At 45.0% G+C, this 22,918-nt stretch overlaps 1 pseudogene across 1 annotated transcript in view; it reads right to left on the reverse strand.

Moving 5' to 3' along the window:
• Nucleotides 1–22,676, reverse strand: part of LOC311130327 (VPS10 domain-containing receptor SorCS3-like) — a 195,384-nt pseudogene extending 172,708 nt beyond the window's left edge. The window contains exon 1 of the transcript in view: nt 22,104–22,676. The product of the transcript in view is annotated as a VPS10 domain-containing receptor SorCS3-like (transcript). The remainder of the gene's footprint in view (nt 1–22,103) is intronic.
• Nucleotides 22,677–22,918: the final 242 nt, after the last annotated feature.

Below are 22,918 nucleotides of genomic sequence, written 5' to 3' on the forward strand. Positions count from 1 at the left end.
CAACTTCAGGCCCCCTCAAGTTGCAGCGAGAGAGGCTCATACATCTCATGAATATTGTAGCTGGAATGGCGATTACATAAAATATTATATTTATTTACACCCAGGAAGGAAGATATTTGAACGTCTTTCCTGTTGAGGTATTGGCACTGGAGTAATAAGAAAAGGTAGATAGAACGTAAATATGCAAATATGAATAAATTGTGATTTATTGTCATCCGCTTTAACCTCTGTCTTCTTCTAGGTTAATCTTGAGTCGTTACAGTACCAGAATCGTTTTTTTGTTTAAATCATAGCAGCTTTGACTAATCTCTATTCTACAGGGTGCATGTAAAATGTCAGGCACAGTTCATATTAAGTGTAGCTTGAATTCTGCATGTATGTATAGTACAAGCAGTACATTTACATTACATACAGGTTAAGTCAAGCATAAACACACTATAGCCATGCTGTCATACTAACAAATGTCTGCAGTTTGTGCAATCACACAAAGCCTTCTGTGTTCCAATAATCACACATCAAAACAGATTCACAAACAAACCAATTCCATTCAATTGCTGAAACGCTGCTTACAATATGAATGAAAAATACAGAGACGGACAGTGGCCTGTACACCAGTTAGATTACATCATCTTTCATAGCCAGCCTGCTCTACAAATGCTTCCCTATCTGTCAAACCATGTATCACTAAATTAAATTAGGCCCACATAATATTTTCATGTGTGGCAAGTGAGCTGTGAATGGGAATGGTAACGAACAACCTCTGCCTCAGACGGGAGAGAGAGAGCAAGCTATTTAAATAGATACTGAGACAGTGGTGGTAGAGACTAGCGATATTAAACATGAGCGAACTCCGGCTGGCTGGCTGGCTGGCTGGCTGGCTCTCTCTCTCTCTCTCTCTCTCTCTCTCTCTCTCTCTCTCTCTCTCTCTCTCTCTCTCTCTCTCTCTCTCTCTCTCTCTCTCTCAATTTCAATTTCAATTTAAGGGCTTTATTGGCATGGGAAACGTGTGTTAACATTGACAAAGCAAGTGAAGTAGATAGTAAACAAAAGTGAAATAAACAATAAATATTAACAGTAAACATTACACTCAGAAGTTTCAAAAGAATAAAGACATTTCAAATGTCATATTATGTATTTATACAGTGTTGTAACAATGTGCAAATCTCTCTCTCTCTCTCTCTCTCTCTCTCTCTCTCTCTCTCTCTCTCTCTCTCTCTCTCTCTCTCTCTCTCTATTTCAATTTCAATTTCAATTTAAGGGCTTTATTGGCATGGGAAACGTGTGTTAACATTGACAAAGCAAGTGAAGTAGAAGTAGATAGTAAACAAAAGTGAAATAAACAATAAATATTAACAGTAAACATTACACTCAGAAGTTTCAAAAGAATAAAGACATTTCAAATGTCATATTATGTATATATACAGTGTTGTAACAATGTGCAAATCTCTCTCTCTCTCTCTCTCTCTCTCTCTCTCTCTCTATTTCAATTTCAATTTCAATTGAAGTGCTTTATTGGCATGGGAAACGTGTGTTAACATTGACAAAGCAAGTGAAGTAGATAGTAAACAAAAGTGAAATAAACAATAAATATTAACAGTAAACATTACACTCAGAAGTTTCAAAAGAATAAAGACATTTCAAATGTCATATTATGTATATATACAGTGTTGTAACAATGTGCAAATCAATCTCTCTCTCTCTCTCTCTCTCTCTCTCTCTCTCTCTCTCTCTCTCTCTCTCTCTCTCTCTCTCTCTCTCTCTCTCTCTCTCTCTCTCTCTCTCTCTCTCTCTCTCTCTCTCTCTCTCTCTCTCTCTCTCTCTCTCTCTCTCTCTGACCACTCCAGCTCCGTCCACTCGGCCCATGTTAGTGTTAATCTTCCCCAGGCTGAACACTCCCTCTAGTGATAGACACAGGCAGTTCCTGAGGAAGAGCCAACAGGCACTGTGAATGTGCCCATCCACAACAGACTCACAGAGACAGCCCTCACAGGCTAGATTGTATGTGATAATGTGATGTTCCCACTGCTAACTAGGAAACATAGTGTTTTGAGAGGATGGTTGCTACTGTAGGTCTTAGGATATAGGTCTATATTGAAGAAAAAGACATGCATGAACTCTCTCTCTTTCTCTGTCCCTCTCTCTGTCTCTCTTTCTCACAAATACACCCCACACACCATTAGAGAAACCATCTTCATTAAACACTTTTCTTACATGCAAAGTATGTTCAGAAAGAAAACACAATGTGTACGTTTAACCATTTATTAGAAAAGATAACAATGCATGGTTTGGCGTTAGGGCTCTGCTCTTTCAGGGTAGCTCACTGCCAGAGCCAAGCATCATATGAAGATGATAATATAACTACAGTCAGTGAGCACGATATGCTATATTAAATCCCCTGAAGGAAGAAACAGAACCCTTACAGGTGGAGGCTGGGGTGGTTGTGGGATATCAGAAACAGAACCCCTACAGGTGGAGGCTGGGGTGGTTGTGGGATATCAGAAACAGAACCCCTACAGGTGGAGGCTGGGGTGGTTGTGGGATATCAGAAACAGAACCCCTACAGGTGGAGGCTGGGGTGGTTGTGGGATATCAGAAACAGAACCCCTACAGGTGGAGGCTGGGGTGGTGGTGGGATTTTAGAAACAGCAAGCATAGAGTGTAACAGCTAGTTACAGCAGCAAGAGACACCACCATCCCAGCATCCGGCATCGAGGAAACATTTGTAGAACTGGTCAACTAAATAGACTGCATGTAATTAGAGTGTGAATCAAATTGGTGCAATATCAGCTGATGCAATCAACCACACTTGGGTTTCCCTTCTGAACTGGCTATGTTTAATTTCACGCACAGACCCCAAACACACACACATTAGATGATGAAAGCATCCTGATTGAACGCTTCTTCCTATGTGCCAAGCATGTTCATTTGTATTTAAGCGGGGTGCTACCACTCATAATTACCTTCCATCCATATATGCCATCTATACACCGTGGGATCCAAATGAGAGGTAGATGCCAGTCCCACAGCCCCATCCATCTCACTGGGAGGATGATGTAGTAATGCCTTCAATATCACTGCTAGCCTGGTACGCATTTTAATGATCAGCCAACTGGCGTGTGTGTGTCTGTCTGTGTGTGTCTGTGTGTGTGTGTGTGTGTGTGTGTGTGTGTGTGTGTGTGTGTGTGTGTGTGTGTGTGTGTGTGTTTAAACCATACTGTTTGTGTTTAAAATAACACAACTACCTGTTGTGGAAAGGTTATTCATATTTACATTAATTGAATGAAGTATTAAAGTATTGAATTAATTCATAACCTGGACCTTGATTAAATACCCTATATACATATACAGTATAAATACCCAATATGCAAGTACATATTGTTAAACACCCTATATAGACACTGAGTGTACAAAACATTAGGAACACCTGCTCTTTCCATGACATAGACTGACCAGGTGAATCTAGATGAAAGCTATGATCCCTTATTGATGTCACTTGTTAAATCCACTTCAATCAGAGTAGATGAAGGGGAGGAGACAGGTTAAAGAAGGATTTTTAAGCCTTGAGACAATTGAGACATGGAGTGTGTATGTGTGCCAATCAGAGGGTGAATGGGCAAGACAAAATATTTAATTGCCTTTGAACGGGGTACAGTAGTAGATGCCAGGCGCACCAGTTTAAGTCTGCTGGGTTTTTCAAGCTCAACAGTTTTCCTGTGTGTATCAAGAATGGTCCACCACCCAAAGGCCATCCAGCCAACTTGACACAACCGTAGGAAGCATTGGAGTCAACATGGGCCAGCATCCCTGTGGAATGAATTTAGGCTTTTCTGAGACCAACAGGGGTTGTATCTCAGTATTAGGAAGGTGTTCCTAATGTTTTGTACACTCAGTGTATATATATATATATATATATATAGCACCATGATTAAATACACAATATGTACTGTATAGAACCCTGGCTAGAGGGTTTCGAAGGCTACATTGGCCGTAGCAGTGTACTCACCTATGCAACAAATCATGGCTTTGATTCGAGAGTCTGAGGCCTCATTTAAAATCCAATATGTCTTCATATAGGACCTTAACGAGATTTCCCACTGAAGATAATTTATATTGCCTGAGTCCTGCATGACACTCAGCAGAAAAAAGAGGCCAAAAGTATTTGGATAGTGACACATGTTTTGTTGTTTTGGCTCTGTTCTCCAGCACTTTGGATTTGAAGTGATACATTGTTACACAGACACAAAGGCATTCATAAACACACAAAGTTTAAGTATGTTACGCATGTTATTTGAAGCTTACAATATCATTAGCCTGAATCACTAGCAGACAATTGTAGCTGTTGGTAGGCGCTGCTGTTACTGCTAGCTAGCTATACCCCAGTGGGGAAAAGACACAGAGAGGCTTTGGTGGCAGACAACAGATGTTGTGAGGCTTTTATTTGGGCTGCCCTGAAGTGGTAGCTACAGACAATACCTGCAGACTTCAGTATTTCCTTATTTACATTTATACAGGTATCAAGAGGATCATAGGGACACAGGATAACAATGAAATAAAGCAGACTGTTTGCACAAGTGTTCCTCCTGCGCATTACAACCATTCCAAAGGGAGGGTGATAAAATGGATAGAGTAAAACATCAAATCAATCAAATCAAATCAAATGTATTGGTCACATACACATGGTTAGCAGATGTTATTGTGTAGCGAAATGCTTGTGCTTTTAGTTCCGACAGTGCAGCAATATCTAGCAAGTAATATCTAACAGTTCCACAACAAAAACCTAATACACACAGATCTATGTAAAGGAATGGAATAAGAATATATAAATATATGGATGAGCAATGTCATTGTCAGAGCGGCATAGGCTAAGATGCAATAGATAGTATAGAATACAGTATATACATATGAGATGGCTAATGCAAGATATGTAAACATTATTATGATAGTATAGAATACAGTATATACATATGAGACGAGTTGGCACCCCAATGGTGGAACAAGCTCCCTCATGACGCCAGGACAGCGGAGTCACTCACCACCTTCCGGAGACACTTGAAACCCCACCTCTTAAAGGAATACCTGGGATAGAATAAAGTAATCCTTCTACCCCCCCTTACCCCACCCCCCAAAAAAAGGTGAATGCACCAATTTGTAAGTCGCTCTGGATAAGAGCGTCTGCTAAATGACGAAAATGTAAATGAAAATGTAATGCAAGATATGTAAACATTATTAAAGTGGCATTATTAAAGTGACTAGTGTTCCATGTATTAAAGTGGCCAGTGATTTTCAAGTCTGTATGTAGGCAGCAGCGCCTCTGTGATAGTGAATGCTGTGTAACAGTCTGATGGCCTTGAGATAGAAGCTGTTTTTCAGTCTCTCGGTCCCAGCTTTGATGCACCTGTACTGACCTCGCCTTCTGGATGATAGCGGGGTGAACAGGCAGTGGCTCGGGTGGTAGTTGTCCTTGATTATCTTTTTGGTCTTCCTGTGACATCGGGTGCTGTAGGTGTCCTGGAGGGCAGGTAGTATGCCCCCGGTGATGCGTTGTGCAGACCGCACCACCCTGATGGCGATTGCATCGTCTGTGGACCTATTGGGGCGGTAAGCAAATTGAAGTGGGTCTAGTGTGACAGCTAAGGTGGAGGAGATATGATCCTTGACTAGTCTCTCGATGCACTTCATGATGACATAAGTGAGTGCTACTGGGCGATAGTCATTTAGTTCAGTTACCTTTGTATTCTTGGGTACAGGAACAATGGTGACCATCTTGAAGCATGTGGGGACAGCAGACTGGGATAGGGAGAGATTTAATATGTCCATAAACACACCAGCCAGCTGGTCTGTGCATGCTCTGAGGACGCGGCTAGGAATGCCGTCTGGGCCCGCAGCCTTGCAAGGTTTAACACATTTAAATGTCTTACTCACGTCGGCCACGGAGAAGGGGAGCCCACAGTTCTTGGTAGCTGGCCGCGTCGGTGACACTGTGTTATCCTCAAAGCAGGCAAAGAACTTGTTTAGCTGTCTGGCAGCAAGACGTCGGTGTCCGTGACCTGGCTGGTTTTCCTATTGTAGTCCGTGATTGTCTGTAAACCCTGCTACATACGTCTCGTGTCTGAGCCGTTGAATTGCGACTCCACTCGATTTTGACGTTTTGCCTGTTTGATTGCCTTGCCGAGGGAATAACCACTCTGTTTGTATTCTGCCATATTCCCCGTCACCTTGCCATGGTTAAATGTGGTAGTTCGTGCTTTCAGTTTTTTGCGAATGCTGCCATCTATCCACGGTTTCTGGTTAAGGTAGGTTTGAATAGTCAGAGTGGGTACGACATCTCCTATACACTTCCTTTTAAATCCACTCACTGAATCAGCGTAAACGTCTATATTATCCTCAGAGGCTACCCGGAACATATCCCAGTCTGCATTATCAAAACAATCTTGAAGCGTGGATTACGATTGCTCAGACCAGCGTTGAATAGTCCTTAGCACGGGTGCTTCCTGTTTGAGTTTCTGCCTATAGGAAGGGAGGAGCAAAATGGAGTCATGGTCAGATTTGCCCGGAAAGGAGGTCGTGGGAGGGCCTTCTATGCATAGCGGAAATTAGTGTAGCAGTGATCCAGTGTTTTTCCAGCGTGAGTGCTACAGTCAATATGCTGATAGAATTTAGGTCGCCTTTTTCTAAAATCCCCAGCTACAATAAATGCAGCCTCAGGATATACGGTTTCCTGTTTGCATAAAGTCAAGTGAAGTTCCTTGAGGGCCGTCATGGTATCAGGTTGAGGGGGGATATATACGGCTGTAACAATAACCGAAGAGAATTATCTTGGTAGATAATACAGTCGGCATTTGATTGTGAGGAATTATAGGTCAGGTGAACAAAATGACTTGAGTTCATGTATGTTGTTACAATTACACCATGAGTCGTTAATCATAAAACAAACCCCCCCACCCTTCTTCTTCCCGGAGATATGTTTATTCCTGTCGGCGCGATATGCTGAGAACCCAGATGGCTGTATGGACGGGGACAGTATATCCTGAGAGAGACATGTTTCCATGAAACAGAGTATTTTACAATCCCTGATGTCTCTCTGGAAAGCAACCCTTGCCCTGATTTCGTCCACTTTGTTATCTAGGGCTGGACATTTGCGAGTAATATACTCGCCTCCTAAGTCTGACTAGAAGACCGCTCCGGCTGCCTCTCCTCCGGCGACGTTGTTTTGGATCGGCCTCTGGAATCAGTTCCAATGCCCTGGGTGGTGCGGACAAAGGATCCGCTTCGGGAAAGTCGTATTCCAGGTCGTAGTGTTGGTAAGTTCACGCCGCTCTGATATCCAATAGTTCTTCCCAGCTGTATGTAATAACACTTAAGATTTTCTGAGCTAACAATGTAAGAAATAATACATAAAAAAAACAAAATACTGCAAAGTTTCCTAAGGACTAGAAGCGAGGCAGGCCTCTCTGTCGGCGCCATGTCAAGAGAGGGAAACAATAAAAGCTATGGAGAGAGAGAGAGAGAGAGAGAGAGAGAGAGAGAGAGAGAGAGAGAGAGAGAGAGAGAGAGAGAGAGAGAGAGAGAGAGAGAGAGAGAGAGAGAGAGAGAGAGAGAGAGAGATAGATAGAGAGAGAACCATAGCCAGGTTGTTTTTATGTGTTCAGCAATATGGGCCACGCTGCAGAAAATTGCTGTGTTGTCGACGTAGCAGCCAGAGGAGCAAAAAGTAGTGTGTAAGCTGAAACACCTGAAATGTGTCGGGTAAATATTTATTTAGTTACACACTTGTTACCATTTATTACTCAACATTACTGCAGGTGTTCAGCTCAACTCTGTCTGAACTCAGGCTTTATAATACAGTAAGAACAGCAAGAGAAGAGAGAGAGAGAGAGAGAGAGAGAGAGAGAGAGAAGAGAGAGAGAGAGAGAGAGAGAGAGAGAGAGAGAGGAGAGAGAGAGAGAGAGAGAGAGAGAGAGAGAGAGAGAGAGAGAGAGAGAGAGAGAGAGAGCAGGTGAGGGAGAAAGGGGGAGGAGAGAGAGGGAGGAGTGGAGAGATAGAGGAAGAGAGAGTGTGTAACTAATAACTTTTACATAATTTAATTAGCAGGGGGAGATGGAGAGGGAAATGGAGGACATCTTTATTTGGCCAAAGGGTGATTTATCCATCTTCAGATGTATGTATTAGGTGTAAAATAGTGGGACATTAGGAGCGCTGGTAGCAGGTTACTGCTTTGTCAGTGAAATGAGTCAGAGAGAGCTGCTGACATGGCTAAAGTGAGACCACTTCATACGTTTCTACAGGTTGGCACTGTGGCTTCTAGATTCAACCCCCAAGGTTCTTCCTTAGTTCCCTCGACTTCCCAATCATATTCACTGAGTCACTTCTAAGCGCTTATTATCTAATTTTGTAGATTGTGTGTGTGTGTGTTTGTGCCAACCTCTCATTCAACAATTTACCACTAAGCAATTGTAATGTAATGCTACTGCTGTATAGTCAACTTACAGTATATCACATTCCCTCATTAAAACAAAGTTGCATCATTTCCCCCTTAAGACCTCACAACAGTGGTAGTAGCTATTTATAACCAATCTGGGGACTGAGGAAACACCCAGACAGAACAGGATATCTGGCAATTACCTCCTCTCTTTATTGAGGCCTGCTAGAATGCATCCCAAATGGCACCCTATCCCCTATATAGTGCACTACTTTTAACCAGAGCTCTATGGGCCCTACATAGGGAACAAGGTGCCATTTGGGATGCAGACCTAGACAGGCAATAACCAGATACATAAGGAAAGCAGCAACAACCCCTCTGTGTATATGTAGACTGTCTAGAGGTAGAAATAGTCTGTTGTCCAATGGAGCAGACAGGTGCTAGCCTTCATATAACAAGGCCCAGAGTATTTCCAGGTCGGGTCACGCGGTCAGGGATAAAATTAAGGCCCTTTTCATGTATACAGGGCTGAGAGTTTTACCTCAGACCCTAAGTGTAGGCTATCACAAGGGCTCAGAGTATTACGTCAGGCACTAAGTATAGGCTATCACAAGGGCTCAGAGTATTACGTCAGGCACTAAGTATAGGCTATCACAAGGGCCCAGAGTATTTCCTGGTTGGGTCCTGTGGTCAGTCATAACTCCAGGACCTTTTCATTTATAACAATCCAACCTTTTGTAAAAACAACTCCAAAGCAGTGAACCTAGCTAGCTCATGTTCTGATGCCCCTCCCACTAAGAAACTACAAATGAATAATGCATTGATATCGATGAACACTCACTCACTTTCTGTTTTTCTGAGCACAAACCAAGCTCCTCTTTACTTCTCTTAAAGAGTTATTACAAATTAAAATGTGTGAATGTATAGAGGGGGTGGAGAAAATAAAGAAATAATACTAGTGTAAAATAAAATATATAAATACAGAGTGATCTATTTCAGTGAGTAAATAGCGGGCTCGGAAGAAGGAGAAAAAGCAGTTGTTTGATTATCATTTATCTAGAGCCTATTTTCATGAGGATAGTCAAGCTCAGAGAGAGAGAGAGAGAGAGAGAGAGAGAGAGAGAGAGAGAGAGAGAGAGAGAGAGAGAGAGAGAGAGAGAGAGAGAGAGAGAGAGAGAGAGAGAGAGAGAGAGAGAGAGAGAGAGAGAGAGAGAGAGAGAGAGAGAGAGAAAGAGAGAGAGAGAGAGAAGAGAGGAATATAGTATTACTTTAGCAAATACAATGGAGAGACAGGGGTTCAAAGTCATGTACTGCTTGCTTCCCCAGACTGACTCTGTTAGCAAATCTCCTATCATCAAGCCGCATCTATTTCCCTCCACTAAATGAAAGATGCTTACACAATATGTTTGGTAATGGCCGATGTTTAAGCAGGTTATTATCATTAATATCTAAATGGGAATAAAAAGAGAAGGAGAAGGGGATAGTAAAATTAATGTGGCGTGGACCCGTATTTTACGGCCACTCACAGTCTTTTTCATAGATAAACCACTAGATCATTTTAATTAGACAGTGTGTTAATTGTGTCATCATTAGTCTGCATCAACGGCAACCCCTAGCGAGCATGACACCATTCACCCCGACCGAGTGAGAAAGAGAGGGAGAGAGTGACAGAAAGAGGAAGGGGGAGGGAGAGAGTGTTTGCGTGTGTGAATGAGAGAGAGAGAGAAATTGATTTTGTGTTTGTGTGTTCAAGATGGAGAGATGAATGAGTGAAAGACAGAGCGAGAGAGGAAGAGAGAGAGAACGGGAGATAGAGAGGTAGGTGATCTCCCCCTCAACATCCTCTCTGACATCATTACTTACTCATTGAGTTCTGCCTAGTGTGCTAATGTTCAGGAAATGCCAAGAGAGATCGACGTTACAAGGTATTCCACTTTGCCTCAAAAAGCAGGCGGTAAAGGTCAAGACTCTATGCCCAGGGGGAGCATGCTGCAAATACCACCTACTTCGATCTACCTACTACACTGCACCATGCAGTCCAACCACTACCATGCAAAACTGGTCTGAGATCAGCTGTTAGAGAACTAGAGACAGTCAGACTATGCCAGTCCAACCACTAACATCCAAACTGTACTCGGATCAGCTGTTAGAGAGCCAGAGACAATGTCACGGTCGGCCGCTACTTTATCCTGAGATACCCCCCATGGGTAAAGGGGTTTATTAGAATGAAGATGAAACTAAATCACATTTGACACTGTTATATCAATGTAATTAACACCCACACACAGACACTCTCTAACACCCACACACACAGAGACTCACACACACGTATGCCACACACAAGCATGCAGCTCCTGTTGACACCCTTGTGCTCCAGAACGGGATCAGTGGCCAAGCGTATGATTACACTCAATCAAGTTGTCACGCCCTGGCTCTGGGGACACTTGTATGTTGAGCCAGGGTGTGCATTTCATTTGTTTATTTAGTATGTGTATTTCTATGTTGGCCTGAGTGGCTCCCAATCAGAGGCAACGAGTGTCAGCTGTCGTTGGTTGTCTCTGATTGGGAGCCATATTTAAACTGTCTGTTTCCCATTTGTGTTTGTGGGATCTTGTTTCAAGTCTGTTTATGTTAGACCGTGAACTGTCACGTATCGTTTGTTGGTTTTGATCGTGTCTCTAATTAAAGAGTATGTTTGCCTGCAACGCTGCGCCTTGGTCCTCCTCTCTGGTAGACGAACGTGACAGAAGATCCCACCTCGACTGGATCAAGCAGTGTGACGAGGAGAGAGGATGGACTTGGGAGGAGATGAGTGCGAGTCTGGCAAGAGGGATGGAGGCCTTGGCCACGGGTAGGAGTGAAGCCCATACATTTTTTAGGGGGGGGCTAACGCCGTGGACGACGGGGCAGCAGGAGGCCGCCAGGTTACGGGAGTCACTGGTCACCAGGGGGAAGGAGGATGTAGAGGCACGGCGAGAGGTACTGGCATGTGTTGCCAGTCCGGTCCGGCCTGTTCCTGATCCCCACGTAGGGCCAGTGGTGTGTGTTCCCAGTACGGTCCGGCCTGTTCCTGCCACTCGCACCAAGTCAGTGGTGCGCTTCGTCAGCCCGGCACGGCCCGTTCCTGCTCCCCGCACCCAGTCAGTGGTGCGCTTCGTCAGCCCGGTCCGGCCCGTTCCTGCTCCCCGCACCAAGTCAGTGGTGCGCTTCGTCAGCCCGGTCCGGCCCGCTCCTGCTCCCCGCACCAAGTCAGTGGTGCGTTTCGTCAGCCCGGCGCGGCCCGTTCCTGCTCCCCGCACCAAGTCAGTGGTGCGTTTCGTCAGCCCGGCGCGGCCCGTTCCTGCTCCCCGCACCAAGTCAGTGGTGCGCGTCGTCAGCCCGGTCCGGCCCATTCCTGCTCCCCGCACCAAGTCAGTGGTGCGTTTCGTCAGCCCAGCTCGGCCCGTTCCTGCTCCCCGCACCAAGTCAGTGGTGCGCTTCGTCAGCCCGGCACGGCCCGTTCCTGCTCCCCGCACCAAGTCAGTGGTGCGCTTCGTCAGCCCGGTCCGGCCCGCTCCTGCTCCCCGCACCAGGTCAGTGGTGCGTTTCGTCAGCCCGGCGCGGCCCGCTCCTGCTCCCCACACCAAGCCAGTGGTGTGCGTCGTCAGTCCGGCACGGCCCGTGCCTGTTCCACCGGTGGCTGGTCCGGCACCGGTCAGATGCTTCACGCCGGAGCTAGAGCAATCCGCTCCACCAGTGTGCAGTCCAGCTCCGGCCAGCGGGGCCAGACCGGACCAGGGGTACTTTGGGGGGTTGGAGAGGGAGCGGGGATCAGGCCCGGAGCCGGATCCGCCGCCTAAGCGGAGTGCCCACCTGGTCCCTCCCCTGTGGTGTTTGGTGGGCGCGGTCGGAGTCCGCGCCTTTAGGGGGGGGGTACTGTCACGCCCTGGCTCTGGGGACACTTGTATGTTGAGCCAGGGTGTGCATTTCATTTGTTTATTTAGTATGTGTATTTCTATGTTGGCCTGAGTGGCTCCCAATCAGAGGCAACGAGTGTCAGCTGTCGTTGGTTGTCTCTGATTGGGAGCCATATTTAAACTGTCTGTTTCCCATTTGTGTTTGTGGGATCTTGTTTCAAGTCTGTTTATGTTAGACCGTGAACTGTCACGTATCGTTTGTTGGTTTTGATCGTGTCTCTAATTAAAGAGTATGTTTGCCTGCAACGCTGCGCCTTGGTCCTCCTCTCTGGTAGACGAACGTGACACAAGTCAAACAGTCTTAACATATCCTTCCACCAAGGCCTACTCTAGTACCGCTACTCTGGCGATGGTACAGGAAACATAATAATACCATTAGCTTGATGATTGGCTGCCTTCAAAACCTTTCATCCAATGGGTAGCTCTGAGCCATGCAGGAGACGTGAGTCTCAAGGCTTTTAGTGACTTCTGGGGTCTTAGATGTTGCTCTATTCCAACAGCAGGTGCTATGTAATGTGATCGTAATTTACCCTGAATGTGTTGTAATGCAGGCATCAATGCAGCATCAATGCAGGCATACTGGGTAAATGTGTGGCTATCAAACGCTGATAAGCCAACTGTAGTTACATTAAACTACCTTCATCGGTAGGTCAAATTTTTCTCTCAAACCAGTCCATAAATTGAATAATAAATGACATGCATGTAGTCGATCTTGATAAAGCAACTAAACAAGATGCTAAACACAAACGCACAGCTTGGCGCTAGCCTGAAAAGGTGGGCCAAGTTCCCCATCTGGAATCCCGGCCAAGACGTTAGCTCTGGGGGGCAAGTCAAGACGATTCCTCCATCTAGTCGTGGCGGTGCATGGCATCTTGCCACGAAGCTTCACTACTTCCACTGAGGAGAGAAAACAAGGGCTGGGAAACACATTTGTAAACACAAAGTAGAAGAAGAGGGGAGGGGATGGAGGGATGAAAAGAGGAGGAGTCATTTTGGAAGAGTGCATTATTTATGACACCCATCCTATCCTCCTCTCTTCCCTTCTTCCTCCAGAGCAGTTAGTTCCACAATAGCGGTAGTTAGCAAAATAAAAGTGCCACTTTCTAATCCATTAGCATCACTAAATGGAAGGGAAGCCATCCAAGGTATAAGCCAAGTCACAGACAGGGCTAGGAACAAGCCCCCTGTGTACAACCTAAATCATGTTCCAGACCTCTGCATGGATGCCAAAGCTGTGTTTAGCTATGCCAATCAACCACGCCACCCTCTCCTCACGGTTGGTAGGTGCAGTAAGGGGGTTGGCGAACAACAATATTCTTCCAGACGAGTGGATGTTGTTGACTAAGGAAGTTCATTTCAGTTCAGTTCAATTAAGTTCAGTTTAGTACAATTGATTTCAGTTCATTTCAGTTCATTTCAGTTTAGTTCAATTCATTTCGGTTTAGTTAATTCAGTTCATTTCAGTTTAGTTCAGTTTATTTCAAGGGGAAGAATCCATTTGAACCAGGATATTCCTTCGTTCAGGTTGAGGAGCCACGTGCTTGAGTCTACTAAATGTACTGCAACTATTGAAAAAAATGAATGTCTCCTATTATGGTCTATAAAGTATTCCTACGGTATGGCAACTAGGCCTTATGGCCTAAATATATAAGTGGACAGTTACTTACTAATTGTGTATGGAAGACTTCCACGTGTACAGTACATTACTGTAGCCTTCCAAAATGGGCCTCTTATACCACTTAGTGTGCGTGTGTGTGTGTGTGTGTGTGTGTGTGTGTGTGCGTGCATTTTTTTTATTTTTTTTATTTTTATTTCACCTTTATTTAACCAGGTAAGCCAGTTGAGAACAAGTTCTCATTTACAACTGCGACCTGGCCAAGATAAAGCAAAGCAGTGCGATAAAAACAACACCGAGTTACATATGGGGTAAAAAACATAAAGTCAAAAATACAACAGAAAATATATATACAGTGTGTGCAAATGTAGCAAGTTATGGAGGTAAGGCAATAAATAGGCTATAGTGCAAAATAATTACAATAGTATTAACACTGGAATGCTAGATGTGCAAGAGATTATGTGCAAATAGTGATACTGGGGTGCAAAAGAGCAAAATAAATAACAATATAGGGATGAGGTAGTTGGGTGGGCTAATTTCAGATGGGCTGTGTACAGGTGCAGTGATCGGTAAGGTGCTCTGACAACTGATGCTTAAAGTTAGTGAGGGAGATAAGAGTCTCCAGCTTCAGAGATTTTTGCAATTCGTTCCAGTCATTGGCAGCAGAGAACTGGAAGGAATGGCGGCCAAAGGAGGTGTTGGCTTTGGGAATGACCAGTGAGATATACCTGCTGGAGCGCAGACTACGGGTGGGTGCTACTATGGTGACCAATGAGCTAAGATAAGGCAGGGATTTGCCTAGCAGTGATTTATAGATGGCCTGGAGCCAGTGGGTTTGACGACGAACATGTAGTGAGGACCAGCCAACAAGAGCGTACAGGTCACAGTGGTGTGTAGCGTATGGGGCTTTGGAGACAAAACGGATGGCACTGTGATAGACTACATCCAATTTGCTGAGTAGAGTGTTGGAGGCTATTTTGTAAATGACATCGCCGAAGTCAAGGATCGGTAGGATAGTCAGTTTTACGAGGGCATGTTTGGCAGCATGAGTGAAGGAGGCTTTGTTGCGAAATAGGAAGCCGATTCTAGATTTAACTTTGGATTGGAGATTCTTTATGTGAGTCTGGAAGGAGAGTTTACAGTCTAACCAGACACCTAGGTATTTGTAGTTGTCCACATACTCTAGGTCAGACCCGTCAAGAGTGGTGATTCTAGTCGGGTGGGCGGGTGCCAGCAGCGTTCGATTGAAAAGCATGCATTTAGTTTTACTAGTGTTTAAGAGCAGTTGGAGGCTACTGAAGGAGTGTTGTATGGCATTGAAGCTCGTTTGGAGGTTTGTTAACACAGTGTCCAATGAAGGGCCAGATGTATACAAAATGGTGTCGTCTGCGTAGAGGTGGATCTGAGAGTCACCAGCAGCAAGAGCGACATCATTGATATACACGGAGAAAAGTGTCGGCCCAAGAATTGAACCCTGTGGCACCCCCATAGAGACTGCCATAGGTCCAGACAACAGGCCCTCCGATTTGACACACTGAACTCTATCTGAGAAGTAGTTGGTGAACCAGGCGAGGCAGTCATTTGAGAAACCAAGGCTATTTAGTCTGCCAATCAGAATGCGGTGGTTGACAGAGTCGAAAGCCTTGGCCAGGTCGATGAAGACGGCTGCACAGTACTGTCTATTATCAATCGCGGTTATAATATCGTTTAGGACCTTGAGCGTGGCTGAAGTGCACCCATGACCAGCTCGGAAACCGGATTGCATAGCGGAGAAGGTACGGTGGTATTCGAAATGGTCGGTGATCTGTTTGTTAACTTGGCTTTCAAATACTTTCGAAAGGCAGGGCAGGATGGATATAGGTCTGTAGCAGTTTGGATCTAGAGTGTCACCCCCTTTGAAGAGGGGGATGACCGCGGCAGCTTTCCAATCTCTGGGGATCTCAGACGTTATGAAAGAGAGGTTGAACAGACTAGTAATAGGGGTTGCGACAATTTCGGCGGCTAGTTTTAGAAAGAAAGGGTCCAGATTGTCTAGGCCAGCTGATTTGTAGGGGTCCAGATTTTGCAGCTCTTTCAAAACGTCTGCTGTCTGAATTTGTGTGAAGGAGAAGCGGGGGGGGGGCATGGGCAAGTTTCAGCGGAGGGTGCAGAGTTGGTGGCCGGGGTAGTGGTAGCCAGATGGAAAGCATGGCCAGCTGTAGCAAAATGCTTGTTGAAATTCTCGATTATTGTAGATTTATCGGTGGTGATAGTGTTTCCTAGCCTCAGTGCAGTGGGCAACTGGGAGGAAGTGCTCTTATTCTCCATGGACTTTACAGTGTCCCAAAACTTTTTGGAGTTAGTGCTACAGGATGCAAATTTCTGTTTGAAAAAGTTTGCCTTTGCTTTCCTGACTGCTTGTGTATATTGGTTCCTAACTTCCCTGAAAAGTTGCATATCGCGGGGGCTATTTGATGCTAATGCAGTACGCCACAGGATGTTTTTGTGCTGGTCAAGGGCAGTCAAGTCTGAGGAGAACCCGGGGCTATATCGGTTCTTAGTTCTGTATTTTTTGAATGGGGCATGTTTATTTAAGATTGAGAGGAAATTACTTTTAAGGAACAACCAGGCATCCTCTACTGACGGAATGAGATCTATATCCATCCAGGATACCTGGGCCAGGTCAATTAGGAAGGCCTGCTCGCTAAAGTGTTTTAGGGAGCGTTTGAGAGTGATGAGGGGTGGTCGTTTGACCGCGGACCCGTTACGGACGCAGGCAATAAGGCAGTGATCGCTGAGATCCTAGTTGAAGACAGCTGAGGTGTATTTAGAGGGTATGTTAGTCAGGATGATATCTATGAGGGTACCCATGTTTACGGATTTAGGGTTGTACCTGGTAGGTTCGTTGATAATTTGCGTGAGGTTGAGGGCATCTAGTTTGGATTGTAGGATGGCCGGGGTATTAAGCATATCCCAATTTAGGTCACCAAGCAGTACGAACTCTGAGGATAAATGGGGGGCAATCAATTCACATATGGTGTCCAGGGCACATCTGGGGGCTGAGGGGGGTCTGTAGCAAGCGGCAACAGTGAGAGACTTATTTCTGGAAAGGTGGATATTTAGAAGTAGAAGCTCAAACTGTTTGGGCACAGACCTGGATAGTATGATAGAGCTCTGCAGGCTATCTCTACAGTAGATTGCAACTCCACCCCCTTTGGCAGTTCTATCTAGACGGAAAATGTTATAGTTGGGTATGGAAATTTCAGAATTTTTGGTGGCCTTCCTGAGCCAGGATTCAGACACTGCTAGAACATCAGGGTTGGCGGAGTGTGCTAACGCAGTGAATAACTCAAACTTAGGAAGTAGACTTCTGATGTTTACGTGCAAGAAACCAAGACTTTTGCGATTACAGAAGTCAGCAAATGATAGCGCCTGGGGAGTAGGAGTAATACTGAGGGGTGCAGGGCCTGGGTTAGCCTCTACATCACCAGAGGAACAGAGGAGGACTAGAATAAGGATACGGCTAAAGGCTTTAAGAACTGGTCTTCTAGTGCGTCGGGTACATAGAATAAAGGGGGCAGATTTCCGGGTGTTGTAGAAAAGATTCAGGGCATTATGTACAGACAAGGATATGGAAGGATATGAGTAAAGTGGGGGTAAACCTAAGCGTTGGGTAACAATGAAAGAGATAGTATCACTAGAGGCATCAATTGAGTCGGTCTCTGCGTGTATGGGGGGTGGGACAAAGGAGCTATCTAAGGCAGGTTTAGCTGGGCTGGGGGATCTACAGTGAAATAGTACAATTAGAAATAACCGAAACAACAATAAGCTAACCATGTTTGGGCTGAGGCTAAACATAAACAGGATGTAATACCGTAAAAAGGAACAGTCCAGCAGACATCAGCTGTATAGCTGAGTTATCATAAGGTCCGGTGAACAGCAATAGGATAGTTCGGAGGCTGCTTAAGCACTAGCAGGTAAGAGGCCACGGCTAGCGTGTGCTAGCGGGCCGGAGCTAGCAGATGGAATCTTCGTGGTCGACGTCGTCGCAACCACATCAGATGATTTCGTCGGCAGACCAGTCGTGTAGGATCGGCGGTCTCCGTGTCAACACTAGGTGGTCCCGTCCGGTTGACAGAGAGGTAGATAGCCGGGAGATGGGCCTAGCTCAGGATGATTAGCCAGACCACAGCGTCCATTTAGTTGAAGCTAGCTGGTAGCGATGAATCCGGAGTTAAAGGTCCAGTGATTCAGTGATTCCGGCAGAAAAACTGATATGTTCTGGGTCGATAACGCGCTGTGCAGACTGGCCGAATATCCGGTGATTAATATCCAGTGATTGAATTAATCCCGCAGAAAAAAATCCAATGTTCTGGGTGAAATACCGCTAACTGTGGCTAATAGCAAGTAGCTAGTTAGCTGGCTAGCTAGTTTCAACTGGAGATTCTAGATAAAAGGTAAGTCAATAATAGAATCCGTTCCACATTGAGTGAGGCGGGTTGCAGGAAAGTATATTTTGTAGAAGGATGAAAAGTCTGATAGGGAAATATGTACGAAAAATACAAAAAAAAACAGGGTATTTACAGGCTATTTACAGACACACGACAAAAACAGAACTGCACTACTTCGCCATCTTGTTCATGTGTTTGTCTTCTAGCTCTCTGAAAGAGATGTAGGCATTTCAAAAGACCAGCTCACTTCATTGATAACCTGCCAGATATATTATGAACTCTCTCTGTGATGTCCGTTACATTAAAGACCACTCACAGAGTCCCACTCTGCATCTTATGCAAATCCACATTTAGATTTTCCCCACTGGATGTATGAAGAACAAAGAGAAAACCGTGTGTTGCGTGATGAAAAACTATCATCAAGAGAAAATAATTGCCATTGATCACTGAAAGGCTGGCAGATTTTCCTGAAATATTGACAAATATGTAGATATTTACTACCAACGAAGTGCATTGCTGGAAGCATCGACTTAAAAAGCGATTTGATGGATGAAATAAATTATCAAGGTTGAAAATCCCTTAGGAAAGTGGCTTTTATGATAGTAAGTATCAGCATGAGGCACAATAATGGTGGCCATTTTGGATCCACACTGCCAGAAAGAAGGAACCCTGCCACTATGTTCATAAACACCACTGAGAATGAGAGAGACTCAACACTGAGACCATCTCTCTCCCCATAGGGAGTCTAGGCTAGTATCCACCCAGGGCTCAGGCACACAGACAGACAGACAAAGAAGAGACCACATTAGCCTTGTCTACATGCCTCAGAGGACACAACCTGCCTTGGGGAACATAACACCACTACTACCCAGGTCATCCTAGAGGGAATAGTGGCAAAACACACCACAGCACAGCTCGGGCAGCACAAGCAGAGCAGGGCATTCTGGGAGATGTAGGGAATAAAAGAGAAAAGGAGGGAAAGCAGTGGTGGCACAACGGCAAGTGAGTGAATGGATGGGTAAGGCCAGAGTACCCCCCACCACACACACACACACACACACACACCAACCCAAACTGATGTGGTTAAGTTAGAGTTAGAGGACTTCAGGCTCCATCAGTCCGTCCTTGAGGGCTTAATTCATCACCCATACAATCAGCCCTATGAAGATAAAGTAGTCCAGTACTAGTGTGAGAGAGCTGGAGAAAACATGCTTGAGTAGGCAGTCAGTCCCCCTCGCCTGGCAATAAGATAATATTTCAAAATGGATGCCTGTTTCCGGCTTCAAGATATTTATTAAAGATTTACAGCTAAGGGGAAATGGAGGCAGGCAGGAAGGCTGAGGTAGACATTACACCCAGCAAGCCTGTCTTACAAGCACACGAGGGCATACACAGCCGGCCGCGACCGGGAGACCCATGGGGCGGCGCACAATTGGCCCAGCACCGTCCAGGGTAGGGGAGGGTTTGGCCGGCAGGGATGTCCTTGTCCCATCGCGCACTAGCAAGTCCTGTGGCGGGCCGGGCACAGTTCACACTGACTCAGCCGCCAGGTGTACGGTGTTTCCTCCGGCACATTGGTGCGGCTGGCTTCCGGGTTGAGCGGGCACTGTGTTTACTCCTGAGTGGCGCAGTGGTCTAAGGCACTGCATCGCAGTGCTAACTGTGTCACTAGAGATCCTGGTTCGAATCCAGGCTCTGTCGCAGCCGGCCGCGACCGGGAGACTCATGGGCGGCGCACAATTGGCCCAGCGTCGTCCAGGGTAGGGGAGGGAATGGCCGGCAGGGATATAGCTCAGTTGATAGAGCATGGCGTTTGCAACGCCAGGGTTGTGGGTTCGATTCCCACGGGGGGCCAGTATAAAAAAATAAAAAAATAAAAATGTATTCACTAACTGTAAGTCGCTCTGGATAAGAGCGTCTGCTAAATGACTAAAATGTAAATGTAAATGTAAGAAGCAGTGTGGCTAGGTTGGCTTGTGTTTCGGAGGACACACGACTCTCGACCTTCGCCTCTCCAGGGTCCGTACGGGAGTTGCAGCGATGGGACAAGACGGTAACTACCAATTGGATACCACGAAATTGGGGAGAAAAAGGGGGTAAAATACCCACAAAAGTTTTTAAATATATGTACTACAAAAACACTAAACTAAAAAAATAGTTCATACAGCATGTTATAATCATTTCAGACAAGAGTACTGAAACTGTGGGATTAGTTTTTTTCCTCCTTCATCCAAATGAAATCAAACAAAAAGAGGCAGCCACAACAACAAACTAAACATGTAAGAATTATAAAAAAGAGCCCAGTGGCTTTCTCTGCTCTGAGTTAGCATGGTTGTGGAAATTACTTTTATTAATTTTGCCTCATTATTCTGTTTCAAATGAAGGCCTCTATCCCATTTTGGGGGGATGAAATCATTTCAGTATCATTTCAGTATTCAGAATACAATTTGGATGAAATGTTCTGTCTGCTACTGGAAGATGATTCATCTGTGTCATAACAGCCATTAGTTTATTATTAGCCTGAAGTATTCGCCAGAACAAGGACATGTCCTATTATCAACATGACCTACACGTTCCATAGTGACCTCAGTTAAAGTACAAGCTGTCTTCACTCACAGAGGATGAGACAGGTTGTACTGCATCACTTACTTACCTTATGTAGACTGACAGATTTTGGTGGCAGAACAACATGCAACAGTTATGGACCAAAATCAGATATGACATAACAATGCTTCTGTGTGAATGTGTAAGCATGCTATTACAGGTCATAGCCTGACAATCAATGTAAGTGCACTCTTGACCATCAGATATTGATAATAAAGGCCTAAGAAATAATATTTAGAACAGTGTTATAAGTGCTGTGGACGTTTTGCTAAGAAAGTTAAGACTAGATCCTTCACTAGATGATTAAATTGACTCTGTATCCCTACAATAATACCCCACTGCAGATAATGCTTTTAGGAAGCCTAATGATACCCTCATACAAAGTCCACATAATACATAGGCATATCATTGAATAATTCAACTAGGCTTAATCTATAGCTTTTGTAAAGGAATTGTGAAGGTAGAAGTGGCAAGAACAAGCCAGCATTTCAGATGACAACATAGGCTTTCCTTCTCAAGGAAATGTCATTACAAGTAAAGATTTCGAAGAATGTATAGCCCCATCAAAAATATTTACAACTCTGCCAGTCACTAAATTGAAGCGAGGTATATATGATAGCCTATTACCAAGCATATCTATTGCAAAACACAAGACAAATTAAAGATTAGGATTTATTTCAGTCGTTTTCATTACATATAAATAAACTACAACTAATAGTGGAATTCACCTGTCAGAGTAGGCTATAGCCTACGCGCAACCTATAGTGAGTGTTTTTTAACTGCTATGTGAAGCAATGCTGCTATCGTTATGGCACAGGCACGGATTCTGCAGCAAGCAAGCATCTCTTTGTGCGCAATAGAAATGCCAGTCCAACCTGTATTTGGGTTATGTGCCCTGCTATGCCCAACTGAACCAATGCTCCTGTTACAGTGGACAAATAGTTTTCCGTGAGCAGCACAGTTTGGACAGCATGGTATGATAAGCCATTACAGTGCTTGACGGAACGTGGTGCTTTATTCATAATACACAACGCTTTATTTATAAAACCACATGCATTTGGTGAATAAACATCACTTACGCTGCGGTTTTGTCCCGAACAGAAAACCACTGCATGCTTGTGCGCGGAGTAACGGCCAAGGCGAAGTAGTGCTGGTTAGTTTGGGATTATCTCCTCTAGAAGTCCCTCTCCTCTCGTCCGTGTTCCACTTGAATTCAAATCGGCCCGGTCTTTCTGTCCAGTAACAGACCAGGACTTCTTCTCTCATCCGAGGTATCTCCTTCCTAACCGGGGCCACCTGTCCTCAGGCTCTCGCTAAACATGGGGGGTTCGGGACCGCTTCGCTCTCTCATTTTCACTACACCGGGTTGAACCTTCCAGAGCGACTTTTGCGGTAACTCCATCATCAGTGAACCTCGGCTCATCCTCAGAAACACCTGACTGTTGGGTGTTGCTTAGTACTCCAGTATTTGGTTAGTACTCCAGCCGGACCTGTTCAGGAGCTTTGGCCACCTGGCTCGGACCAGCAGCTGCGCGCGTACCGGTATCCAGCTGTAATTCCTCCATGTGTAGCTGGACCGGCGACGGGCACAATGAGCTAATTATCTCCGCCTTGGCATTTAGCTGGATCATAAACCAGCTACACAGAGTTAAGTGCAAGCAGGGGCGTTAGTTGGGCATGCCAATCTTAGATCAAGACCAAAAATGTAAAAGTAGGCTACAAAAAAGTAATCATTTACTTTCATTCCAACAGCATTCGGCTCAGATTGTATTGTAGATTTGTAGTGGTGTAATAATGTTATATGATGTACTGTTTTATCTTTTGTTTTATATGTAATGTAAGTCGTTTGGGCATTTGAACTCTGCCTCATAAGCCTCGCAGCCAGCTGTTTTAT

The sequence above is a fragment of the Coregonus lavaretus genome (genome assembly GCF_964263955.1).
Source record: "Coregonus lavaretus genome assembly, chromosome: 6".
NCBI classification, from domain to species: Eukaryota; Metazoa; Chordata; class Actinopteri; order Salmoniformes; family Salmonidae; genus Coregonus; species Coregonus lavaretus.